Source organism: Nyctereutes procyonoides, unplaced genomic scaffold (genome assembly GCF_905146905.1).
Source record: "Nyctereutes procyonoides isolate TBG_1078 unplaced genomic scaffold, NYPRO_anot_genome, whole genome shotgun sequence".
Taxonomy (NCBI): Eukaryota; Metazoa; Chordata; class Mammalia; order Carnivora; family Canidae; genus Nyctereutes; species Nyctereutes procyonoides.
In genome coordinates, this window is record NW_026575137.1 from 9619184 (window position 1) to 9633099 (window position 13916).

A 13916-nucleotide genomic window follows, 5' to 3' on the forward strand; every position below is an offset into this window, starting at 1 on the left:
GCTCTCCCCTATTCACAGAAAAGGCCCCGCCGTGGCAGGAGCAGAAAGAGCAGTCTGATGGGAGTTTGGGGCCGCTTCTCATCTCATTAGCAAATTTTAATAATTCACGAGAGTAGTGTAACTCTTGTGAATAATCAATGTTTTCCCCCCATGGGATCCAGCATGTGTAACACTGCATTCCATATTATGACATACGTATAGATTACAGAAATACAAAAGAAAAACAATGGTTATTGAGCACTAATTTCTTTGTGAAACTATTGTTTTAAATGATTTCTTCCCATTCCCTTGTCCTCAAATTCCTCAAGTCTCAACTCAAAACTGTTGTGTCCTTTCCTTGAATCCTATACGTTTATCCGCTTATTAGCCTAACAGTGAGAAAGTAAATATGTAGCCATCACTGACTATGTACTTGGAAAAGAATCAGAGGGATGTTTTTGTCTCTCATGAATGTGCAATCTGATTAAAAATAAAATGAAAAAATAAAATGATGGAACAGGGGAACCCTAGGTGGCGCAGCGGTTTAGCGCCTGCCTTTGGCCCAGGGCGCGATCCTGGAGACCCGGGATTGAATCCCACATCGGGCTCCCGGTGCATGGAGACTGCTTCTCCCTCTGCCTGTGTCTCTGCCTTGCCTCTCTCTATCTCTGTGTGTGACTATCATAAATAAATAAAAATTTAAAAAAATGATAGGACAGGATAGGATAGGATAGAATAGAATAGAATAGAATAGAATAGAATAGAATAGAATAGAAAAATAAAATACACTGCAGTGGAAAGAGCATGGGAGTTGGAGTCCAGTAAACAAGGTGTTTGAACTCTGTAGCTTCATAACTGTATGCTATTAGGAATGCCATGTTATTGCTCAGGATAATGATTGTCTCATCTGAATAAACGAAAATGACAAAATCTGCCGCTCTGAGTTGCTGTGAGAGTTAATAATATACACCTCTTATCTGCTATATGTCCATAAATATACATAACTGCTCAGTGCCTCCATTTCCTCCTCTGCCAAATAGGGATAGGAAGTGTTCTCATGCGCTTATTCTGAGGATCAAACGGGTTACTGGATGTAAAGCCCCCAGAAGACTGCTTAGCACAAAGTAAGTACTCAATAGTGTTAGTGGCTATGATTGTTGCCATACACGAAGCACCTATTCCATACCATTTAGTAGGTGCTCAAAAGTATGATACAGTAATATCACTGATAAAGGAGACAATAAATGATGCTAGGCCAAACCATGTAACATAGACTAAAAGAACCTTTTAAAAGCAGAGGAACACCGGGGTGCCTGGGTGGCTCAGTTGGTTAAGCGTTTGAGTCTTGATTTCAGCTCTGGTCGTGGTCTCAGGGTCATGAGATGGAGCCCCAGGACACCCTCCGCACTGGGTGTGGAGCCTGCTTGAGATTCTCTCTCCCTCTGCCCCTCCAGCTTCCCTCTCTAAAATAAATGAATAAGTAAATAAATAAATAAATAAATAAATAAATAAATAGGAACACCCCCAAGGAAGTGAACTCAGAGGCTCAAACGGATTATCTGCACACTCACATTCACAGCAGTATTATTCACGATAGTCAAAAGGTGGGGAAACACCGGTGTTCACCAACAGATGAATGGATAAATGAAAGGTGGCATATACGTACAATGGGATATTATCTTGCCTTAAAAAGTTAAGAAATCCTGATACAGTTTGCATCATGAATGAAACTTGAAGGTATTATGCTAAGTGAAAGAAGCCAGTCACAAAAGGGCAAATACCCATGATTCCAGTTCCTCAAGTAATCAAAGTCACAGGCAGAAGGTAGAATGGTGGTTGCCAGGGCTGGGGGAAATGGGTATAAAGGGGAGCTGGTTTTTAAGGGCACAGAGTTTCAGTTTGGGAAGATGAAGAAGTTCTGGAGATGGACAGTGGTGATGGTGCACGATAACATGAAGGCACTTAATGCCACAGCGCTGTACACTTAGAAATGGTTAAAATGGGGCAGCTGGGTGGCTCAGTCGGTTAAGGGTCTGCCTTAGGCTTAGGTCATAATCCCAGGGTCCTGGGACTGAGCCCTGTGTTGGGTTCCCTGCTCAGCGGGGAGCCTGCTTCTCCTTCTCCATCTGCTGTTCCCTGCTGCTTGTGCTCTCCCACTTGCTCTCTTCTCTGCGTCAAATAAACAAATAAAATCTAAAAGAAAGAAGAAAGAAAGAGAGAAAGAGAGAGAAGAAAGAGAGAGAAGAAAGAAAGAAAGAAAGAGAGAGAGAAGAAAGAGAAAGAGAAGAAGAAAGAAAGAAAGAAAGAAAGAAAGAAAGAAAGAAAGAAAGAAAGAAAGAAAAAGAAAGGGCTAAAATGGTAAATTTTATATTCTGTAAATTCTACTGCAACAAAAAAGAAGTTTAGAAACAGAAGGCACTGCACAGAAGGCCCAAGAAGTCTCCGAAGTCTCTTTAGAGCAAGTGCCATGAGAACTGTGCCTTAAAAGATAGGAAGATCCGGGGAAATGGCACATTCCGGGGGAGAGAAGAACGTGAGCGAGGGGCCCACGGTGGCACAGGGCAGGGGTGGTCAGTGCTGGGAAGAGTGGGAACCATCGTGAGGGGCCTGGCTCCAGCCACCACTTCTCCCCTACCTGTCACGCCGCCCTGCAGCCACCCCCAAGTCACCCTGAGCTAACTTCTGAATTGATGCCACCTCTCTCAAGTCAGTGCCCTTTCCTGCCTCTCGACACGATTCCTTCTCCTTGGAAACCCCTTTTGTCCAACAAAGTCCACTACCTCAGGATGGGGTTCACCGCCTTTGCAAAGCCTTCCCAGACTCCAGAACGTCCCCCTGACACTATCCATCTCACTCCTGCACAAGAATCGTGTTAATCAAAGGTGGGGCTTATATCTTTTTCTTACATCCAGGCCCTATCTCCTCCATGCTGGATGCATTGTTGGTGCTCAGCAAATACCTGTGGAGCAGAGTAATCATGGAGAAGCTCAAAGAGCAGAGTTGAGACTTGCGCCACAGCTCGTCAAGACCAGGAGGATGACGCTATGAATGGCGCCGAGGAAAGGTAAGGCCAAAATCAAGAACACGGAACAGAGTGGCGGGCTAAGAGACTGAGCCCAGGAAGCAGCTGAACAAACTCACTCACACGTCATCTTCTAGGCTGCTGCCGTTTCAATGTATTATGGGCCTCTTTCCATTGTTTTCCCATCTTTAAAGAGCCCTGTCTTCACCAAAAGAAGAATAAAATAGACCGTAAATTCATTTACGACATTCAGTGGGAGTGGAGTTCAAGAAAATTTTCACTTGATGAACTTAACATCCTTCATTGAGGGAAAGAGTAACCTGGTATAGACATCAGAGGGATGCCTTTTAAGGTTCTTGTGTGACTTGAAACAAGGGGAGACATGTTTTCCCCCGCCCCCCTCCCACCATCGTGTGCCTTTAGGCCAAGACTAACTTTGGCCTCCTCCCTGCCAAATAGCCTGAGCAGACAAAGGCCAAAGCTTAGAGGACATGCACGTGCTAACAGAAATCATCCAAGGTGGGGCCCCCAGGTGGCTCGGTTGGTTAAGTGTCTGCCTTCGGCACAGGTCATGATCTTGGGGTCCAGGAATCAAGCCCTGCATTGGGCTTTCTGGTCAGCAGCGAGTCTGCTTCTCCCTCTCCCTCTGTGATCTCTCTCACTCTTGGTCTCTCTCAAATAAATAAATAAAATCTGAAAAGAAAAGAAAAAAAGAAAAGAAAAGAAAGAAAAGAAAAAAAGAAAGAAAAGAAAAGAAAAGAAAAGAAAAGAAAAGAAAAGAAAAGAAAAGAAAAGAAAAGAAGAAAAGAATCCGAGGTGCTTTCTAGCTTCTTCTTAAGGGACATTGGTTATTATGCCACTATACATACTACAACTTTACAACAAGAAATCCTGGCTTCTGCTAACAGGAAGCTCCCATTCTCGATTGACATGGGTCATGTATGATTAGAGAATCCTAATAGGGCAGAAGATTGCTCTTGTCTCTGCCTCCAGGAGATGGCTGTCTGGTTGTTATCACCCCCCCACCCCACCCCCGCCAAACACAAAGGGGAGGCTGAGTCCTCTGAAAGCAGGTCTTCCCACTCAAGTGTAGCCTGATTCACATAGACGGTGCTACTACAATGCTAGAGACCACCCCCCTCAACACCAAAAGGCTACACGTGGCCAAAAAAACCAATGGAAAAATAGGCAGACTTGTTTAACAATTAAATCAGTGCTATGTCAATGCTGGACTTCCTTGGGGAGAAATTATTTCTCAGACACTCAACAAATAACTTTAGATGGGTGGGCTACTCGCCGACCGATAATGGGAGATTTTCACAAAATTCAAGTCATAAAGCTCCAGGAAATGAAATTAAAAAAGCAAGGTAAATCACCATCAGTTTATTTATGTTATTCATACCCTTCTAATAGTAAAACTGGATCTGAAAATGATAATCCCAGCAGGGTTGCAAAGGTTCCATCTCAGTGCCCCCCACTGCTTCCAAAGGCACATGCACTCATCACGCGTTCCCTCCGCACACACACAGCAGCTCGCCTGGTGTCCCAAGAAGGCAACAAGCAAGGAGCTGTTCTTCCCCTCCAGTCCCTGCATTATTAGCACCACTAAACATTAGACTCTCGGGATTTCAGATAAGCCTAGGAGAACACTCACAGAATAGTTCTCTCTCAGAAAATACACTCACTCGTTTCTAAATGCCAGCTGTAGGACCTGTGACCATGCATTTTTACCAACCCAAGAAAAAACTGGAAAAATAAGGACAATGGGATGAGTTTCTCAAAAGATATATTTGTTGAATTTAAAGAACTGTCTCTCTCTCTCTCTTTTTTTTTGGGGGGGGTAATATATGCTTCCCGTATTTTATACATTCGAACGCCATTTTGTTTATAAAAAGAAGGTAATGCATGATGCTAAATTTTTAACATCCTTACTAAATATGATTTATCAGTTTCCAAACATTGCTTTTTTAAATATTGCTAGCTGACATGAGTATGTAGATTGGAGCTGCTCACTTGGTCCAAATCTCTCTTTTTTGCTGTAATTTTTTGAGCCATGGGCGCAGAGAGTTGTGCTAATAACACCCCTCAGTTCATGGTACACTACTGTGTTGAGTTCACACAATGTTCCCTCTCCTGGATTACCTATCCCCTCACCTGTGCTCCCCCTTCCTTCCCACCCCTCCAATAAGGAGTCCCTTCATAATGATGAGTGAGAAAGGTAAGCAGTGGTCTAGACACATTAAAAACAGGGCAGCCCGGGTGGCTCAGTGGTTTAGCAGCACCTTCAGCCCAGGGCATGATCCTAGAGTCCTGGGATCAAGTCCCACGTCAGGCTCCCTGCATGGAGCCTGCTTCTCCCTCTGCCTGTGTCTCTGCCCCTCTCTCTCTCTCTCTCTCTCTCTCTCTGTGTATGTCTCTCATGAATAAATGAATAAAATCTTTAAAAAAAACATGTTTACACACAAGTAACATCAGTTATTTTACAAATATCCATACAAATCCAAGGACCTACACCAGTTCTCCCATTTTATGATTGAAATAACTGAGAATGGGAGAAGCAAAGTGACTTTTGCATGGCCACAAGATCTGAGTCAGAGCTAAGCTAAAGCCCAAGCCCCCAAGCCATCATGGGCTCTCTCTGTTTTTCAACAAGGTCTTTGGTCATTTCCACAAATGAAAACACACAGATACACAATGAAGAAAAAAAAAAAAAAACACTGTAAAAGGCATGCCTGGGGGGTTTGGTTGCCTAAGCATCTGACTCTTGACCTCAACTAGGGTCTTGATCGCAGGGTCATGAGTTAAGCCCTGCATTGGGCTCCATGCTGGGCATGAAGCCTACTTAAAAAAAAAAAAACTATGAAAAAAAATGAAATTAATCATACATATTCATAAAAATATTAATTAAATCTCAAAAAAAATTCCCTACGAATCCAGCTATTTCTTTAAGGTCATACTGATCACTTAAAACATTTTGTGGACTTGACCCATCTATGGTATTATGAGTTGGGAGATAATTTATTAGGCGTATTTTTCCAGATGTACTAGACACATAACACTGTCTTACTTTTAGGTGTACAACATAATGATTTCATATATGTACATATAGCACAATAACATTACCACAATAAATTTGATTATCCGTCACTACACAGAGTTACATTTTTTTCCTTATGAGAACTTTTAAGATCTACCCTTTAGCAACTTTCAAATAGTACGGTATTGCTAACTATAGTCACCATGCTGTATATTAGGCATATTTTTTTTAAAATCCCATGTGATCTACATAAATTCCCTTAGGGATCTTCAGAAGCGTTTTTGTAAGACAGTGGGAAGCATATTAATCACCACAATCTAGACACTTATCTAGGATGCCTCCAAACTCACCCCCTCCCTTCCAAGCCTCAGGTCCTATCCTTCCCGGCATCTCCTTTCCAGATCCCAATTTCCTCAAGTCCTGCCACCACCTGCAGCCTATGTTGCCCGCAAGGTTGGCATTAGAACACATCTCCTTCAATATAGCAGTGCCTGTCAGACTTCCCCCATGGTCATGTCCTGGAGAAGCCGTAGGTGGGGGCATGGTACAAATCTTTTTTTCTTTTCCACACTCGCATTAGAATTCATGAAGTGCCTGATTCTAATATACTTCCCCAAAATATATAATGTGTTACTTCCAAGTATAAACCATAGGGTAATCTCCTCTGACTGTTTAAAAAAAATAATAATAAGTGTAATGTAGCATCCTATGGTCACATGCTCTTCATCCACAAGAAACAACACTTTCAATGATGTTTGGTGATGGGCTCCCTGCCCCATAGGTTGTGACAAAGAGATAGCCTCCATGAAGACCTGTTTATTTATCATGAACAGCCAAATAAAGGTCCCACTCCTGTCTTGGAGATTCCAAATTTAAACTGATATCCCTCCAAAAGCCAACTAAATCTATCCCATAATGGAGCCCAGCAAGAGATCACTATAAGTCTATAAAGCCAAGGACAACCTTGACGCCCATACTCTCTTACTACTCCTTGGTTCAGAAGTGTCCCAAGAATGAGGTTCTCTGATCACCGACCTGAGACTGACCCTGTATGGTGTATTCCAGTAGAAGCAATGACATTTACACAAGGATGGCTTTCTCAGCTCTAGGAAATAAGGCCTCCTTGTTTTAAGCATCCAACACTAATTACAACCATCCTGTTTCTCTCCACTAACCATTCTCTGATCTCAGTGGAACTGTCCATCTATTAGCATGCTTACTCATTGGGATTCCTTCTCTGGCTTTACTTAGACCTCACTCCAATGGAGGACGCTTCCACTGTATTTGCGCAAGATAAATATTCAGGTACACTACTCTGTTTTAAAAGATAAAACTATGTTAAAGTGAATGCTTTTTCACAAATTTATCACAGAATTTGACTAGTTTACTCTAGTCACATAATCACTAATCTGGTCTTTAGACCAATTAGAAAAGACTGGCCTTTGTGTCTGCCTACTTTGACTATTTCTAGGAATGAAAGAAGGAAGGAAGGAAGGAAGGAAGAAAGGAAGGAAGGAAGGAAGGAAGGAAGGAAGGAAGGAAGGAAGGAGAAACTTGCTTGAATAAAGCTATTTCCCAAGACGAAAATGCATCACAAAAGAGAGAAATTATACTTAAATAATAGAAAAAAATTAAATCCATTTCCTGATAGAACCAAGATTAAATTAGGAAGGAGGAAAAGGTGCTGGCAGGAGCTTCACAATTATTATCTAATTTAATCCTCATTATCTCATTTAATCCTCACAGCAACACTGAGAGGATGATATGATTATCCACATTTTACATATGCAGACACCGAAAAGCAGAGATCTAACGGAACCTGCTTACAGAGACACTGGAGTTGTGATTCGGGGCTACGGTTGTCACCCCAGCCAACACCTAGGAAGTCAACACCTCGAGCAAATTGCACTAGTGCTTAATTATGAAAATTACAGTTTCCACAAGAGTTCTATTTCCTTTCTAAAATTTTTTACTTGTCTTTTGAAAAGTTAAGCAAGGATTGACCATCGTGACTAAAACTGTCAAAAGAATACATGGAGCAAATGTTATAAAAGACCATAGAGAAAGATTGATTCCCTTCCCCAGAAGATACTAGACAATTGGGAAATAGTAATGCTTGATGCGCCTTAAGGTACTCTCCCTAGAATCAGCCTGCCTCCACCCGTGGGGGGACCGGACATGAGTGGAGTACTATCACCTGAGCTGCCTGCCAACTTGGCCGACCATGTCATCCACCCCCACACTCAACATCAGGAAACTTGCCAGTGAAGGAAACCAGAGGTCTGATGACCATCCGGCCTTGAAGGCAGGATGTGTGTCCCCTACCTGTGTGCCTTGACTTACATTTCTCCTCTGGGTAGGAGACCAGAGTTGTGCACACAAATTGCTGATCTTTCTTCCAATCCAATTTCCCCCCCTTCTGAACAATCTTAAACTAGGATGCTCGCGGAACAACAAACAGAGGCACCTGGAAGGCCAGAGAAGTCCACGGTGTCATGACTCCTGCCTGACTTGACCTCTCCATCCACTGCTTTTCCAACAGTCACCAACCATGTGGGTCAAGAGATACATTACCAACCACAGGCAAAGCTGCAATATTACAGCAGCTGTCTCCCTCTTCCAGGCTGCTGGCAAGCTTAAGAGTCTGCAAGGGGATGGGAGAAATGGAATAAAATGGAATGGAAGAGAAGGGAATGGCATGCAATGGATGGAATAGAATAGAAAAGAATAGAATAGAATAGAATAGAATAGAATAGAATAGAATAGAATAGAATAGAATAGAATAGAATAGAATAGAATAGAATAAGGTCCATCCTTCCATGGGATATAGGCTCCTTTCACTAAGTAGGAATGAAATCTATTAAGACAGTGCCTCATAATACCACCTAGTCTCATTTTTTCCCTCTGTCATCCACATCACAAACAGCATGGACACACCTTTAGCCTAAAATGACAAGTGACCTGAGAGTAGGTAAAATGGCTCACAATTCTAAGAAAAGACAAATGACTGTGAAAAATAGATAGGCTTGGATACAGAGGAAATGTAATTTTCATCCTTTTTGAAAAGAGAGAGAAAGAGAGACAGAGAGAAACAAAGAAACATCGCCAGAGTCCTCAGTGACCCACACATATCAAATTATACAGGATGGGGTAATATGATTGCCCATTCTCAAATCAGCCAGCAGATGTGCCGCTGCATTCTGCATGAGCAGCAAGTGACAGAAAAGCCCTGCTGGAAGTCCTACTAAAAGAGAATTACAATAATCAAGCCTGCGCTCCATCAGGACATGTGTTACTGCAGCAAAATTAAATACAGAAGCACAACCTGCCTACAGCCTGAAAAGCAAAACACCATTGTCTTCGTCTCCCAAACACGATTCGTTGAAAGAAGGGTAGTTTTTAAAAATGGAGATCAAGCCCCAAAACGTGACTTAGTTGAGTGTGTGTGTGTGTGTGTGTGTGTGTGTGTGTGCCATTAAATCACTGATTCAATTGATCTTGGCTCTTTGTTTCCCCGGATGGGGCTTCTCCCTGGTTTACGCCATCCCCTTGATCTCCCCTTGATCTTGACTTCCAATCACGAGATTTCAATCCAGAAACTGAAAGTCAAGGATTTGGAAATTATTTCCTCCAAAGAACACTTTAAATAAAACATGTGTGGTCAACAGCTTTTGTATACCTCAATAAACATACTTCCACCATCTAAAATTGTCTCGTAACCTCCAAATATGACAAACGAGGAACTTAGCTCCAGAAGAACTACAGACCCCACCACCAAGTCATCTGGTCACTTGAGTCAAATAACGGATTCAAATATGGATTCAAATATTCATTAACGGAGTCAGATTGGATTCGTGATTTTCAAACTGTTTCCCAGGGCTGCAGGGCTCCACAGAGGTGGGCATTAGGATGAGCAGAGAATAACTCCCACAGCTGGTCCCACCCCACACCCATGTGTCACCTCCGCCGCCGCCACCACCACCACCACCGCCACCACTGCCGTCAGATACCAGGCACAGCCCTTTCACCTAGACCGCTTCAGGAGCCTTTCTCTGGCTCTCCTCCTACATCTGTTCTCCACACAGCAGGCCTGGCATTCTTTTTAAAACCTAAGCTAGTTCATATTTCATCCCTGACTAAGCCCTTTTAAATGACTTCACATTTCATTTCAAAGAAAATCCAAGCTCCTTGCCTGGCCTTAAAAGACCCTGCACAAGCAGGCATGCTCCCCCCTCCCTCCTGGTTTGGGCCACCCTCTCCCTTACTCAGAGCTCCAGCTGTGGAAGAAAATCGTCATCTCTCTGTGCCTTGAAATAACCGCGCTCCTTCACACCTCAAGGAGGCCCAACGTCCAGGCCTTCGCACATGCCATTATCCCCTCTGCTTGGAATGTTCTCTCCCCTTCCTTACAGGGCTGGCTCATCTTTACTCTCATGTCCCCTCCTCAAAAGCATTGCTGTCTACCATGATAACCTGTTCATTTCTTTCACAGTAGCCATCACGATGTGCGGCAATAGAGTTATTTGTCCGACTCGGGAATTTACTGAGTCTCTCTCCAACTAGACCAAATTCCAAGAGCAGTGGATGTTGACACCTGTTCAGAGGTCTTGCAGGCTGCATCCCTGCGTTCTCTTACCATCAGCTCCTAGCAAAATGATCATGCGATTAATGTTTAATACCTAAATGAAGGAAGAAATGAAGAGATAAATGAAACAATTGGCCCGTATAGAATAGGACAATATATATAATTGATAGGCCTACCCACGGTAGTCATATTATTATGGCCTGAAATTTAAATTGAAGTGAATTCTTCATAATCTGAACTGCCTCCTTACATGCCCTTTCGTTCCACATCCTAGGGGGAGAGGATGAGGAAGGAGATCATGAGGGTGTTTGGGATCTGGTTCTCCCCACTTCATGTGGTCTTGTCTCCTGTCTGATGGGGGTCAACCAAGCACGCACTGGACACTCGTGAGCCTCTTCTGACAGCATCTTGATTTATGCAGCTTTCTTTCCTTATTGGGCCACGGTCCTCCTTGTGTGTGGTTCAGGCAGCATGTTCCACAGTTTTTACCCAATTCTGTGAGGTCTCCTGGAGCACATATAACATCTGGCAGCATCCTGAAATCACACGTCTGGATGCTGCAATGGTATCTCCATATATTACCTTCCTGCTCTGTAGGGAGAAACGTTATTTTTGGTTGAAATCACTTTTTCATTTATCCCCGGTCAAAGGAAGTTCATTCTCTCCATTGTTCAATTCTCCTCCGAGTCAAATTTTTAGATTTCGTCTCATTTTAAAATAAACTACTTTCAAATGTACTATTTTACATAGATATGTAGCTCAAAGCAAAGGCATGTGATTGAGTCCAATTTACAGGAATGAATACATATATATAGATAGATGAAAATTAAGCCTTATTTTAAATTGTAATTCACTATGCAATGTCTATCAATGGTTCTACGCAACCATTTAGCCCACAGTTTATCAATACCCTTGCTGGTTTTTTTAACGTCTAAAAAGATTGTTAACTCAAATCTGCCTTTATACTGAGAAGCAGCTCACCTACAAGAAAGTCTCAACTCAGTACCAAAAAGACAGAAGAAATTGATTTACTGTAAAAATTATAGAGGTAAGTGATATAACAACTTCCACAAATGATATTCCTTTTAAAACGGAACATCCGCACACAGGGTTTACAAACAAAGCGAAATAACATTCTATCACAACTACATGCTAACCAAATCATAAAGCAATGCTCACACCATCTGGGAGAAATTCATGTTTTTCCATCTCTGTTTTAATAATTTGGTCAAATCTTGAGAAAATAGAACCTCAAAAAGTCATAAAGTGTAAAAAAAAAAAAAAGGACGATGATTGTAGGTCTTTTAATACTAAGCCAAATAGATTTTCTTGAAAACTAATTTGTGGCATATATAATTTTGGCTTTCGAAATATTTTGGAAAGGAAGAATTTCTCTGAAGATTTCATGTTTGTGCATAAAACTGCCTGGTGACCCACCCCAGCTCTGTTATAATTATTTTTCTTCCTTTTCTCTTTATTTCTTTACCAATCTATATATACTCTTTTTTTCCTCCCCTTTTACTGTAATTTCTCTCATTGTTCTCTTTTCCTTTGCTTTCTAAGAAAAAAATAAAGCAAAACTTAAGGGCAGAGAAAGGATTCCCCCATCCATAGCTTTTCCTCACTCATGTGATAAGCAAACAAGCTACCAAAATATTTCCCGCTGGAGCCAGTCACTTGCAAAATTAGGGTTTGGGGACACTGTGTCCTTGGCAGGCCCTCACTTCCTTCCCAGAGTCTTTTACAGCTGGAAGAGGCCTGCCTTTCTCCCACCAGGAACACCCAAACTGTCACCCCAACCTTGGTGGTGACCTATTATTTCACTGCTTACCCCTCCCTGCAAGTAGTCGGACTATTGTCTGCTCTCTACCTCGTTATCACAGTTTACCTACTCCGTGGCTCGTTCCTACAGAAATGAGCTCTTCCTTTCATGAAGGCACTAAGTGAAAAGAAAAGAACATGGGCTTTGGATTTCCACACCTCAGAGTTTAAATCCTAGCTATGCAATCTCTAGCTGTGTGACTTTTGGCAAGTTACTTACCCTCTCTGAGATGCAGTCTCCCCTGGATATAAATAGGAGGTTTAAATATAATAAATGTGAAGGGTTTTTATAGAGGCTGGTATATTGTTAAGTACTCAATAAATGAAGAAATGGTAGTAGCTACGATAATACTTAAGATTTTAATCTAACTTTCAGTTTGGAAAATGTTTGATCAACAAAACAATGTAAACATATAAGGATTAATATCCACTTGACACTAAAGCTATCGAAGAGCATTTTTGGCCTAGGGTTATCACACTTCAAGAAATACCAAACAGGGATCCCTGGGTAGTGCAGCAGTTTGGCGCCTGCCTTTGGCCCAGGGCGCCATCCTGGAAACACGGGATCGAGTCCCACGTCGGGCTCCCGGTGCATGGAGCCTGCTTCTCCCTCTGCCTATGTCTCAGCCTCTCTCTCTCTCTCTCTCTCTCTCTCTGTGACTATCATAAATAAATAAAAATTTAAAAAAAAAAGAAATACCATACATATCTTTATCTTCAATTGTTTGTCCTAAGATCAGGCTTGACCTACTCCCCTAGAAATCAGGAAAGGTGTTTTCCTACCCACAAAGTTCTAAAAAAACACTGGCTGTAAATCAGAATGAGGTAAACACGCATTCAGAAAGATGGCACAAAAAAGGCAAAAGTGAGCCATGAACAAAGAAATTTAGTTACTTATTCAACAAAATGCTTCTCCCTCCCCCCACTGCTCACTATCTCACTATCTCGCTGTCTTTCAAATAAATAGATAAAATCTTTTTTGAAAAATGAATCCAAATTGTCCATGTGAAGAAGGATAGAAGGCAACCACTGCATGCAGAATGAACTGCTTGAAGAGAAGCATGTGTGCAGAGACGCACTGAGCAGTGAAGTGTTAACAGAACATCAAACATGCAGGGGAATGGCGGCAAAGGAGGTCTGAGCAGAGCATGAGACACAGGGGTCTTACCAACTGTGCTAAGAAGCCTGCTCTTCGTTCTCTGTGGTGGAAGCACACTGGAGGGAGCTGTCTTTCCTGGATTGGGTCTTATGGGTCAGGATCACTCTGGCTGCCTTGGGAAGGGATTAGAGGCAAGGGCTGTGAGAGCAAAAGCAGGAACCCAAGTCAGGCTCGAGCTGCAGAAACCCAAGAGTGAGCACAAGGGCTGTGCTGGAAAATGCTGGAAGAGAAGAGATCCAAGAAATATTTAGAAGGTAAAATCAACAGGTTACACATAAAACCACGAAGAAGTAAATGAGCATCAAAATGTCAG